Genomic DNA, 14115 nt, shown 5'->3' on the forward strand with positions numbered 1-14115 from the left:
CAGGGGGCGGGGCCAGACGAGGGTGTCAGTGCTTGTCTGCATGGCTGGGGACAGGTGTGTGTGTGTACATATGTGGCGCCCCTGACCTGGTCAGGCACCACAGAGTATTGCACCCATGCGGGAGCAATGCTTCCAGGTAATCTCCAAAGGCCAGGATGAGGTGCACACACAAACATATAGTGACCAGGCCTCCCACATTACCAGAGGGGACCCTTGAGTAGCCAGAAGGAGTTAACTTTCAATTCCCAGCTGGGGGTGTGTTCAGGGGCTAGTTGCTAGGAAGCAGGGCAGAGAGAGAGAGGAAGAGGAGAGTCTGGAGGAAGAAGTTGAAGTGTGTGGAAGGGAGCAGAGGAGCTCTCGTGTCAGACGGGTCCTGAGGAGTGCAGTAGCTGAAAGCGGGGGAGAAAGGAGTACCGTGGGTCGGCCTGAAAAGCATCCAGAGAGAAGGGTGGCTGAGTACGGAGATCCCGGTATCCGAGCACACAAGGGGAACTAGGTCCCCAGTACAGGCAGCAGATCATCCAGAGCTGCTTAACCTACAGGTGGAGGGGGTACTTCATGCCCTCACCACTACTACACAGAGCTTGAGCCAAGCAGCAATCACCAGGCCCATAAGGGGACAGGGCCAGAAGCCATCCCACCAAGGCCACGCTGCCGGCAGACGAGCCAGAGAGAGGGGAGCAGGGTGGTAACAGCTTCCCTGGAGGGGTCCTACCACGCTTCAAGCAAAGGATCCTCCTAAAACAGAAAGAGTGCAAGGAAGGCGAGTGGACAGCTACCCTCAGAACGGCCTCCTGGAATTCCTGGTTCCACCTGGTTATCACAGTGTCGCCCGGGCATCTCACCGTGACCTCCAAACAGTGAGTAAACACGTTGAAAGACTTCTTGGACTGTGTTTGAGTCATTCTGCGACCTGTGGTCCCACACACATACACCGGGGCCTGGGGCTTGCCTCACTCTCAGGGGGCTAATATACTGACTGCACCCACCATCAGCCCCAGGCATCCCTTAATCTGCAGTGGCGGTCCCCGCTGACCGCAATACTGAGAGTGGCGTCACGACAATCCTAAAAGAAGGTTCCCTACCTGTGACCAGACTGTTCCATCCACGTGGAGTCCCTGAAGGTACTGCACCGACACATACTAGCGGGGCTTCACAACTTCTGGCGTCACGAACAGGATAAGGACTAGACCTGTTCAGACAGGTGACCGTGTGCCTCAGAGGTCCGACCGCAAAAATTGAACCGCCGCCATATTGCCATCTTCAAAAGCGCGCGCTGCAGCCCGCGCGAGGGAGAAGAGCACCGCCCACGAAGAGGTGTGGCCGCCCCAGAACCCCCACAATTCAGAGAGCGTACTGACCCAGGAAGTGGAAAGGGAGCGCGCAGATTTTTGAAGAAAAATGGACGCTGCAGGAGGTAATGCCCCTGGTCAGGGCGACGCAGCCCAAGCGATGCCAGCCCCCGTCGCGCTGGACGCAGCAGCGCCTGGTGCCGGTGCCGCGGTCGCAGCCGCGCCGGCCGAAATCTCCCCCATAATGCCAGTTTCCTTGCTGTATGTCCCAGGAGCGCAATGGCTGCCCCAATACGCCGGTAAAATAGACACGCTGACCGGGTTTAAGAAGAAGATCAGCACCCTGCTAGACATGCACGCGATGACTGGTAAGCAGAGGGCCGCTGTGGTGCTGGGACAATTGACTGAGGCAGCAGAATTGGAAGCTGAGTCCTGGACCAATGATGACCGGAGCTCTGTTGAGACCATCTTTGCCAAACTAGCAGCTGCTTTTGAACACCGCACCGAGGGAGAGCTGAGGACGGACTTCTATAACTGCCGGCAGAAGCCCCAAGATAGCATAAGAGCCTATGCCCTCAGGCTGCAGGCTGCACTACGGGCTCTCAAGCTGGTGGACCCTGTCAGTGATCAAGAAGGAAACCGGATGATGAAGGAACAATTCTTGCGGGGCCTGCGCTCTCCTGAGGATGGGAAGCAGATGAAGCTGTGGTCCCTGGAACACCCTGACGTGGACTTTGCCATTCTGAAAGACAGGGCAGTGAAAGCACTCCAACCTCCTGTGGACACAGACCCCGTCGCACCAGCATGGCCTGCCAGTTCCACGGCTGCAGGAGCGGAATCCTCCTCGCAGGCCCTGGTAACTGCAAAAGGACTCAACACGCCAGCAGAGACCATAAATACACTATCCTCCCAGGTGCAACAGCTCACTAAGGACGTCGCACAAATCCTGAAAGCAATGCAGTTGCCCTCAGAGACCAAAGTCCCTCATCGGATCCTGCTAGCTGACAACCCAGAGGACGTCCCTTGGATGCGGAGGAGAAGAGGTCCCCCAACCCGAGGCAGGAGCAGTGATCGCTATGACTCATCTGGACAACCCATCTGTCGTCGTTGCCAGGAGGCAGGACACTATGCAAGGGCCTGTCCTTTAAACGAGCCAAACCTGGGGCCGAGGGCCAGTCCTCAGGATTAAGAAGATCAGGCCCAGGTCGCTGCCGTGGTCAGTACGTGGGTGGACGTCCTGTCCTGTCCATCGCCCTGGATGGGATCCCTACCCCGGCATTATTGGACACCGGCTCTCAGGTAACCACGATCCCGTATGTCCTGTATCGTAGGTTTTGGTCGGACGACGATCTCCGACCACCGGACCCCTCCCTCACCATCTATGCTGCCAACGGACAACCTATAGACCAGATTGGGGTCAAGGAGGTAACCATAAAGGTGGGAAGGCAGGAAATGAAGGGACAAGGACTGATTGTTGTGGACACTGATATTAGAGAAAGGAACCCGCAAATGATTTTAGGCACTAATGTCATAGAAAATTGCCTAGGGGAAGTGTTGTTGTTGCTTCACCAGATTGTTGAAGGTGCTGAGGGCAGGTCGCAAAGAGCCTTGCAAAAAGAGATCCGAATCATTCTGAGGAAGCAACAGGTAAAACAGACTGGCGGTGAGATTGGTAGTGTACGGGTGATGGATGGTAACCCCATTGTGATACCCCCACGGAGTGAAATGATGATGTGGTGTAGAGCAGCGGTAGGTCTCAGAGGACAAGATTACCAGGCTGTACTAGAGCCCACTCATTCAGACCACTGGCCCACGATTCTGACAGCCAGGGGGGTAGTTGATGTACACAAGGGACGAGTGCCTGTACGAGTGTTGAACTGTGGGGAGGAGGAAGCCAGACTACCAAGGTACGCTACCATAGCCAAACTGTTTACATGCTCAAATGACGCTATAACACCTGTAGGTCCCCTGACACAAGCTGACTCAACGGAGGATGAGACCTCCCAAAAGCAGTTAGAGGACTGGTGCCAGAAACTACACGTGGGGACTGACTCTACACCCGTCTACCGGAAACATGGGGTTTACAGGGTCGTGCGGGAATACGAGCAGGTCTTTAGTAAGAACCCACTAGACTTTGGTAGGATCAAAGGGGTGCAACATCACATACCCACAGGCAGTCATCCTCCCATTAAGGAAAGACATAGGCCTATTCCACCAGCCCATTACCAGCGCACGAAGGACATGCTGAAGGACATGAAGGAGGCAGGAGTCATAAGGGACAGTTGCAGCCCCTGGGCGGCTCCCCTGGTCCTGGTGAGGAAGAAGGATGGCACAATGAGGATGTGTGTGGATTACAGACGGATAAATCAGATAACACACAAGGATGCCTACCCTTTGCCAAGGATAGAGGAATCCCTCGCTGCCTTGAAAACCTCTAACTACTTTTCTACCCTAGATCTTACTAGTGGCTACTGGCAAGTATCTGTAGCAGAAGAAGATCAGGAGAAGACGGCCTTCACCACCCCAATGGGCCTCTGTGAGTTCAACAGCATGCCATTTGGACTCTGCAATGCCCCCGGGACCTTCCAGAGGCTTATGGAATGTTGCCTAGGGCACCTCAACTTTGAAACCGTCCTGCTCTACCTGGATGATGTCATCGTGTACTCCAAGACCTACGAGGACCACCTGAAACACCTGGCTGAAGTCTTTGAAGCGCTATCCCGATATGGAATGAAGCTGAAACCATCCAAGTGCCATTTACTGAAGCCAAAGGTCCAGTACCTAGGTCACGTGGTCAGTGCAGAAGGAGTAGCACCGGACCCAGAGAAGGTCACAGTCATCCAGGAATGGCCCACACCTACTACCGTCCGGGAGGTACGCCAGTTCCTTGGCTTGGTAGGCTACTACAGAAGGTTCATCAAGGGCTACACGAAAATGGCAGCGCCTTTGCAAGAGCTCCTGGTAGGCCACCCAAAGAAGAAAGGAAAGACCTCCGGCCCGCCATTTCACTGGGGAGAAGCAGAAGAACACTCCTTCAGACAAATGAAAGGGGCCTTGACGGGTGAAGAGATCCTAGCCTACCCTGACTACAGTCTACCATTTGTACTGTATACAGATGCCAGTAATGTGGGACTGGGAGCAGTGCTTTCACAGGTGCAGGAAGGCAAAGAGCGTGTGATTGCTTACGCCAGCAGGAAGCTCAGGCCTACTGAAAGAAACCCAGAAAATTATAGCTCATTTAAGCTAGAGTTCCTGGCCATGGTATGGGCTATCACAAAGCGGTTCAAGCACTACCTGGCAGCCACCAAATTCACTGTCTTCACGGACAACAACCCCCTGACCCACTTGGACACTGCTAAATTGGGTGCCATGGAGCAGCGTTGGGTAGCCCGACTGGCGAATTATGACTTTACTGTCAAGTATCGAGCTGGCCGCAAGAACGGCAACGCAGATGCTCTGTCCAGGATGCCTCACCTAGCAGACGAGGGTGAAGATGTAGATGATCTTGAAGAGATTGAGCTGCCAGCGTTCCATCGTCATGGAGCAAAACAGTGTCGGCAGTTGCGTGCCAACCGCCAAGAGGTGACCCTGAACCCACTACCTCACTACAACTGGAAGGAGACCCAGGAAAATGATCCAGCGGTAGGCTTAGTAAAGAAACTGATCAACCAGCCTGGCGCCAGCCTTGACAAAGGAGCCCCACCTGAGGCACAGTACCTATGGAAGGAGAGGGGTCGATTATTCATCTATCAAGACAAACTTTACAGGAGCATCATTGACCCGAGGACGCATGAGAAGGTGTGGCAAGTGATTGTACCACAGAAGGATACGAGGATGGTGCTAGAAGCCTATCACAATGGTGCAGGCCACTTTGGTTGGAAGAAACTGGAGGCCCTACTTAAAGTAAGATTCTACTGGGTGGGCATGAGATCTGCCCTAGAGAAGTGGTGTCGAAACTGCGGGCCCTGCAATCTTAGAAGAAAAGACCAGCACAGCCAGAGAGCACCACTCCAGCCAATCCAAACTAAACGGCCCCTGGAGATCGTGGCCCTGGACCATGTAAAGTTGGCACCCAGCAGACAAGGCTACAACTACGCTCTCACTATGGTTGACCACTACTCCAGATTCCTGGTGGTAGTACCAGTCAAGGACTTGACAGGTCAAACTGCAGCCAAAGCTTTCCAGACACACTTCTGTCGACCACATGGCTATCCAGATCAAGTGCTCACTGACCAAGGACCAGCCTTTGAAGCTGAAGTGTTTAAGGAGTTTTGTAACCTATACGGCTGCCAGAAGATCCGTACTACGCCTTACCATCCTCAGACCAATGGCATGTGTGAGAAGATGAACCACATCATTCTCGACCTTCTGAAGACGCTCCCACTAGAAGAACGAAGTCAGTGGCCGGAAAAACTGCCCGATCTAGTGGACATGTATAACAACATCCCTGTGAGTTCCACGAACTGCACACCGGCATACCTGATGAGGGCCAGACCAGGGAGATTGCCAGTAGATCTGGAAATGGGAGTTGAGACCCCTGAAGACCATCTACAAGGTGCTGATTGGGATTCCAACCGCCAAGCCCAATACAAGAAAGTACAAGAGTGTGTGGAGCGAAGCCTGACTCAACAGCGTGAGAAACAAGAAAAGGCCTACAATCGAAAAGCACCTGCTGTTCCTTTGATGCCAGGAGATATAGTTCTCAAAAGGAAGAGAAGACGTCATAAACTTGACAATCACTGGGAAGAAGAACCCTATACTGTGTTACCATCGACGCTTAGCAATGAAAAGACATGCCTTATCAGCAAAGATGGAGGAAAAACAACAGCTGTCGTTTCTAGAGATCGCTTAAAGAAATGTCCTGAACAACTAAGAATCCCTGAAGAAATTCCCAACCCTTTGCCAGTTCAAGAACCAAAAGAAAAGATGATTCATACTGTACTTGGAGATTTTCCAGCAAGTTGGCCTCAATACAATGGAGCAGTAGTTATTCCGGTTATTACATTCCCTCAATCTGGAGAAGTAAGAGACCCAGAAGAACCTGTTCAGAACCTGGAAGAGCCAAATGTAGCTGAAGCAGAAGACCATGCACTGGTATCAATACCTAGTACACCTATTATTCACATCGAGACACATACATCGGGTGGGAGGACACAACCTCAGACAGATGACAGTATAGTACTGCGTAGGTCAACCCGCAGCAACTTTGGTCAGCTCCCATTACGCTATAGAGAAAGTACAGTTTAGTTCAAAGTGACGGTATGAAAGGTAATGTTTAACCTGTTTACAGTTAGGTAACGTTTAAGCGAAATGTGCCCACAAGGACTATTGTGAGACCTCCTTAAAATGTTAGACCACTGGTTATGAACTGGCTTTAACCACAAACTTTGCATTGTAAAAAGTTGCCTTCTTGGTATCAACCACAGAGTCTGCCTGTTGAGGGGCATGGCTCTGCACCAACAAGGGGGCACGCCTGTTTATGGGGCCTGCCCTCCAACACTCGGAAGCGGGTACGCCTGTTTATGGGGCCTACCTTACACCACTCTCCTCAGGAGAGGAAGATTGGAGGAAAGGTCTGGGGAATGTGATGGCCCAGCCCTGGTCACCAAAAGGACCGGCGACCTACCTCCTGGAGGTTTTTGGGTGGGGTTCGGACATGTGGGTGGTTGGTGGCGGAATGGTACCTGGCATGCTTAAATGTAAATAATTGCCCCTGTGTGGGAAAAGTTTGTAATTACCTTTTTTCTTTCTCTTGTCTTTGCAGCCCGAGGACGTGCTGATGATAACTAAGGGGGAATGTGGCGCCCCTGACCTGGTCAGGCACCACAGAGTATTGCACCCATGCGGGAGCAATGCTTCCAGGTAATCTCCAAAGGCCAGGATGAGGTGCACACACAAACATATAGTGACCAGGCCTCCCACATTACCAGAGGGGACCCTTGAGTAGCCAGAAGGAGTTAACTTTCAATTCCCAGCTGGGGGTGTGTTCAGGGGCTAGTTGCTAGGAAGCAGGGCAGAGAGAGAGAGGAAGAGGAGAGTCTGGAGGAAGAAGTTGAAGTGTGTGGAAGGGAGCAGAGGAGCTCTCGTGTCAGACGGGTCCTGAGGAGTGCAGTAGCTGAAAGCGGGGGAGAAAGGGTACCGTGGGTCGGCCTGAAAAGCATCCAGAGAGAAGGGTGGCTGAGTACGGAGATCCCGGTATCCGAGCACACAAGGGGAACTAGGTCCCCAGTACAGGCAGCAGATCATCCAGAGCTGCTTAACCTACAGGTGGAGGGGGTACTTCATGCCCTCACCACTATTACACAGAGCTTGAGCCAAGCAGCAATCACCAGGCCCATAAGGGGACAGGGCCAGAAGCCATCCCACCAAGGCCACGCTGCCGGCAGACGAGCCAGAGAGAGGGGAGCAGGGTGGTAACAGCTTCCCTGGAGGGGTCCTACCACGCTTCAAGCAAAGGATCCTCCTAAAACAGAAAGAGTGCAAGGAAGGCGAGTGGACAGCTACCCTCAGAACGGCCTCCTGGAATTCCTGGTTCCACCTGGTTATCACAGTGTCGCCCGGGCATCTCACCGTGACCTCCAAACAGTGAGTAAACACGTTGAAAGACTTCTTGGACTGTGTTTGAGTCATTCTGCGACCTGTGGTCCCACACACATACACCGGGGCCTGGGGCTTGCCTCACTCTCAGGGGGCTAATATACTGACTGCACCCACCATCAGCCCCAGGCATCCCTTAATCTGCAGTGGCGGTCCCCGCTGACCGCAATACTGAGAGTGGCGTCACGACAATCCTAAAAGAAGGTTCCCTACCTGTGACCAGACTGTTCCATCCACGTGGAGTCCCTGAAGGTACTGCACCGACACATACTAGCGGGGCTTCACACATACACGTGCGGAGTGCAGGAGGGGGCGGGGCCGAGCGGGGAAGTGTCGGCCTCCCTGCACACGTAACCAGCCTAAATATCGGGTAACAGCAAAGCACCCGATGTTTACCTTGGTTACCCGATATTTACCTTGGTTACGGGCCTACACCGCTTAGCGCTGGCTCCTTGCACCGTAACCAGGGTAAATATCGGGTAACCAACCAAAGCTGGTGACGTGTGCAGGGAGCCAGAGAGCATGCGCAGCGAAATCCGACGGATCTCGCTGCTCAAAAAACGTTACATGCTGCGTTCCCCCCGCCCGGCGGTCAGTCGTTCCACGACTGATCAGTCGGGCGGAGGGTGCAACGCAGCATCATCAGTCACAATCCGCTGCTCATACAAGTCTATGGGAGCAGCGGAATCCGCTAAACGGATTCCGCTGTTTACAAGAGCAGCGGATTGTGACTGATAGATTTTAGCGGAAATGTGAACTTAGCCAAATCTGTAAAAATGCTTGAGATCTCTATTGACTTCCATTATACTGGGGTTCTCGAGGCTCGCCCATCTTTACATCCAATCTCTGGTTACCTGTCCTGCCCCTGCAGCGGATCGAACCGCTCGGATCCGGGGTGTTTGCTTGTGACTCAAGGGTCTCTGGACCCGGGGGCTTGGGGCCACTCTAAATGTAAAAGGGGGGAAACTATATACAGGGGACTTGTAGAACGTGACGCCACCCGTGGTGTACAGTAAGGAAGGGGATACCGCCGCTGTCGATGGGAGTACCCGGGGTGGTGGAATGGGGCAGCAAGGTGTCGTTGCCCTCCACGGGTAGGGGGGAATGCCTCGGGACTTGGTGGGAAGCCGTGGAATGCAGGGGTCACTCGGGTACTCACTCAGTCATTAAGCAGACGCTGACAACCGGGTAAGGCTAAGTTCACATTTCCGTTGTTTTGCATCAGTCACATGCGTTGCTTGACGCATGTGACTGATGCGTTGTACAACGGATGACAACGGATGACAAAGAAAAGAATTTCATTGTCGGACTCCGTTGTGTGCGGGGGCGGAGTTCAGGGGGCGGAGCTGAGGACGTCAGTGCCGCGGTCTGCATGACTGGGGACAGGTGAGTGAGTGAGTGTGTGTGTGTGTGTGTACACATGCGGAGTGCGGGAGGGGGCGGAGCCGAGTGGTGAAGTGTCGGCCTCCTTGCACACTGTATCCAGGGTAAATATCAGGTAACTAAAAGCAAAGCACTTTTTGCTTGGTTACCCGATATTTATCTTGGTTACCAGCGTACACCGCTTAGCGCGGGCTCTCTGCACACGTAACCACTGTAAATATCGGGTAACTAACCAAAGCGCATTGCTTGGTTACCCAATGTTTATCCTGGTTACGGGGGCAGGGAGCCAGAGAGAGCTTGCGCAGCAAAATCCTACGGATCGCGCTGCTCAAAAAACGTTACAGGTTGCGTTGCTCCCGCCCGGCGGTCAGTTAATAAACGACTGACCGCGACGCAGCGGATGCAATGCAGCATCATCAGTCGCAATCCGTCACTAATAGAAGTCTATAGGGAAAAACAGGATTCCTGCAAAATATTTTGCAGGATACCGTAATTCCTCTAGGCGACGGATTGTGACTGATGCAAAACAACGGAAGTGTGAACTTAGCCTAAAGGCTACTTTACACACTGCGATATCGGTCCCGATATCGCTAGTGTGGGTACCCGCCCCCATCTGTTGCGCGACACGGGCAAATCGCTGCTCGTGTCGCACAACAGCCGTCACACATACTTACCTGTCCGGTGACGTCGCTGTGACGGGCGAACCGCCTCCTTTCTAAGGGGGCGGTCCGTGTAGCGTCACAGCGACGTCACTGAAGCGTCACTGAACCGCCGCCCAATAGCAGCGGAGGGGCGGAGATGAGCGGGACGTAACATCCCGCCCACCTCCTTCCTTCCGCATAGCGGCCGGGAGGCAGGTAAGGGGAGCTTCCTCGTTCCTGCGGCGTCACACGCAGCGATGTGTGCTGCCGCAGGAACGAGGAACAACTTCGTTACTGCTGCAGTAACGATTTTTGAGAATGGACCCCCGTGTCGCCAATTAGCGATTTTGCACGTTTTTGCAATGATGCAAAATCGCTTATCGGTGTCACACGCAACGGCATCGCTAATGCGGCCGGATGTGCGTCACAAATTCCGTGACCCCAACGACTCCGCATTAGCGATGTCGCAGCGTGTAAAGCCCCCTTAAGGCTAGTTTTACACTTGCGTTGGACGGCTTCCGTTGCTATCCGCCGCCTTGAGGAATTACGGTAACCGTTGCAGGAAACGGTTTTATTCCTCATAGACTTCTATTAGCTACGGATAGCAACGGATGGCCTTGCGTTGCATCCGTCAGCCGACGCTGCGTTGCATCCGCCTGGCGGATGGAATGCTGCATGTAGCCTTTTTCTGCGCTTGGCGGAGTGGCAAAAAACAACCTGCAGGATTCCATCGGCGTCCGTTGTTTTTATAATGGACGCCTATGGTGGCGGATTCCCTTAGAATCCGTCATTTGACAGATTCCGTTAACGCAACTGTCTTTACACAACTGTGCATGCCCAGATGTGTAAAGTCATGAAAAAAAACTATAACGGATTGCGTTATTTTGTACGATCCGTTGCATCCGTCACACAATGCAATGCAACGGATGCCGTTCAACGCAAGTGTTAAAGTAGCCTAAACCAAGTCTCTGACTGCCATTGTCTCAGAGGGGAGCTCGTCCGGGTCCCGTCCCCTACAGTATGGCCTGGTGATCCGTGACCTGCCACGTGACACAAAGTTTAACTGTAACGTAGTGGCCCAGTAGTCTGAAACTTGCCGGGCCCCGCTCCCCGTGGCTAAGTATGGGAGCCTGCTCTCAGGGCTCATGCTTGGGATTTTCTTGGGCTGCTTGTTTGGAAGGCCCTATCCCCCTCGTTGCGCTAGTGCCCCGATTCTTGATCAGGTGGGAACAGATCATAAAGGCTCCGTTCTCAGGTTAATTGCCGGGTTGTCTGAAGCTTCTCCCCAACCTAGGGTCCGTGTACCCTGCCGTGCCTTGGGTCCCAGACCGGTGACAGTGCCAGGCTGCTGACCGTCCTCCTTGACAGGTCCAGGCCCCTAGCCGCAATTCCCTGCGACCGAGGGTCTGACTCCTGTAGGTCCAGACCACCGTCTGCAACCTACACAGCTTCTCCTGGGAGCCACCACTCCCAACCTCCTCTGAGCTCCTCACAGCTCGAGGGGTACTTCACTTCACTCCTCTCAATAACAACTACTACTCACTACACTACTCACCTCCCCTCCCTGACCCCCCAGGTGGGCGACTTTATTCCGCTCTAGCCGTCCACTGGTGTGCTTGGTGGGTGTGGTGCAGGGTATATCTAGGATTTGATTTTCTGTTGGAGGCAGCACTGTAAGATGGGGACCCAGAACCATGACTGACTCGGATACTGCACGGAAGGGCAGTTTGTGCAGTACCCTGTGACGACCTGATAGTCCAGGGGCGTCACATACCCAACAATTTTAATGCTTGCCCATCCCTACTTATAACTAGTGAAGGGCAAGCACTAAAATTTTCAGGGTGCTTTGTACTTGAGCTGCGCAGGTCAAACGGTCTGAAAGTGCTCAACTCAAGTAACAAGTATAATGGAAGTCAATGATTGGGCAGTCCGGCTCTCCGTCCACATACAGACAGCCATATACAGAGCAATTCCAGGGGGAGGGCAGGTTTTTTTTCTCAGCACACTACATCCAAACACGTTCTCTTCATCCCATGGCTTTTTATCCCCCTGTTTGGCTAGATTACACTAACTGTGTAATCTGACAGGTCTCATGTATTGCAATACATGAGACCAGTGATGAAGAGAATAAAAGTTACACATATTTGGAGTAACCTGATCTATAAATCTGTCTCACTATTTAACCTGTACAGTGAACAATGTAAAATATAATATAAAATGTAGCAAGAAACAATGTTTTTCCATCATACCTATGAAATAAAGGTGGAATAAAGCGTAATAAAAAAGATTAATGTAAATAAAAATGGTATTGCTGGAAATGTCATCTTGTCCCGCAAAAAAACAAGCCATCACACAGCTCCATCAATGAAAAACTGAAAAAAAAAGCTATGGCTGTATCTTGTATAATTGCAAACAACTTTTTTTGTGGGGAAAAAAGTACAAAATTCTATGAAGCCCCTGGCGGTTCAAGGTGCTCACAACAAATCTGGATAAATTCCTTGTGAGGTCTAGTTTCTAAAATGGGTTCACTTGTGGGGGAGCTTCCACTGTTTAGGAACATCAGGGGCTCTTCAAATGCAATATGATGTCCGCTCACTATTCCAGCCAATTTTGCATTTCAAAAATCGAATGGCACTCTCTCCCTTCTGAGCTCTGCCTTGTGTCCAAATAGTAATTTTCCCACCACATATGAGGTATCAGTGTACTAAGGAGAAATTGCACAACAAGTTGTATGGCATATTTTCTCCTATTACACTTGTGAAATTGGTAAATTTAGATCTAAAACAACATCTATTCCCGCCCATGTCTGCCTGCCTGGCTGGCTTTCCTCCCCCTGTCACCGTCATAGATGTTAATTCCAGCACAGACAGACACAGGGGTGGGAATAGATTGCAAGACCCGACCCACATATTCCCTTTCTGTTGCACCTGTCAATCACATAGCTGTGCATTGCTGGAACTTTACTTGCACATATTTCTGACATAAAACATCCAATCTCTGAACAAAAGGTATGCTTCTAGTCAAGATCTTAGCGCCAGTATAGCACTAGATTTACTTTATATGTGAAAATCCTCCTGGTTGGTTCCCTTAAAAGTAAGATAAACCCACAGGGGTCACTGAAATTACTCAAAACTAACAAAAGTAATTGTTTATTTAAATTGACTGAATATTAGCTATCAAAAATTAGACATTGCTTTGGAATTGTGATTAAACAGAAACAAATCTAATGAAAATGGAATGGACTAAAATGACGGTTCCCCAAGAAAGGACTGAAAATAATTTGACCATAGGGAAGTCTTACAATAAGATGCTTCCTGTACATCACAGGTGTCTACAAACCTGTAATCAGTCAGTCTGCATATTTAAAGGGTGAAAAGTAGTCACAGTGCTGTTTGGTATCAGTGTGTTTACCACACTGAGCATGGAACAAAGAAAGTTACGGCGAGAGTTGTCTCAGGAGATTAGAAAGAAAATTATAGACAAGCATGTTAAAGGTAAAGGCTATAAGACCATCTGCAGACAGATTGATGTTTCTGTTACTACAATTGCACATATTATTCAGATGTTAAAGGTCTATGGAACTGTAGTTAACCTCCCTGGACACAGCCGCAAGGGAAAAATACAAGGGGTAAACAAAGAGCCCAGAACAACTTCCAAAGAGATTAGAGGTGAACTCCAAAGTCAAGGTACATCAGTGTCAGGTCACACCATCCATCATTGTCTTGGCCACAGTTGACTTCATGGAAGACAACCAAGGAGGAAGTCAGTGTTGAAAGCAAATTATACAAAAACAAGACTGGAATTTTCCAAAATGGATATTAACAAGCCATAAAGCTTCTGGGAGAATATCCTTTGGACAGATGAGAGAAAACTGTAGCTTTTTGGCAACGTCACATCAGGACTATGTTTAGAGATGCAAAAATTAAGATGAAGCTTGTAAAGACAAGAACATTGTACCTACTGTGACACATGAAGGAGGCTCAGTAATGTTTTGGGGTTTCTTTGCTGCATTTGGCACAGTATCTTGAATCTGTCCAGGGTACTGTAGTGACATTACCAGTGTCTCTGCACTGTCCTGCCCCCCTCCCCTGGCAGGGACACCATTACACTAATCCTCCCGGGTGCTCAGTGGTAGCTCCTGTGCCTCCAATCCCTGCTGCTTGCTCCCAGGGCCTGTACACACCATGCAGGTCTTCTGGGAA

This window comes from Anomaloglossus baeobatrachus, chromosome 3 (genome assembly GCF_048569485.1).
Source record: "Anomaloglossus baeobatrachus isolate aAnoBae1 chromosome 3, aAnoBae1.hap1, whole genome shotgun sequence".
Taxonomy (NCBI): Eukaryota; Metazoa; Chordata; class Amphibia; order Anura; family Aromobatidae; genus Anomaloglossus; species Anomaloglossus baeobatrachus.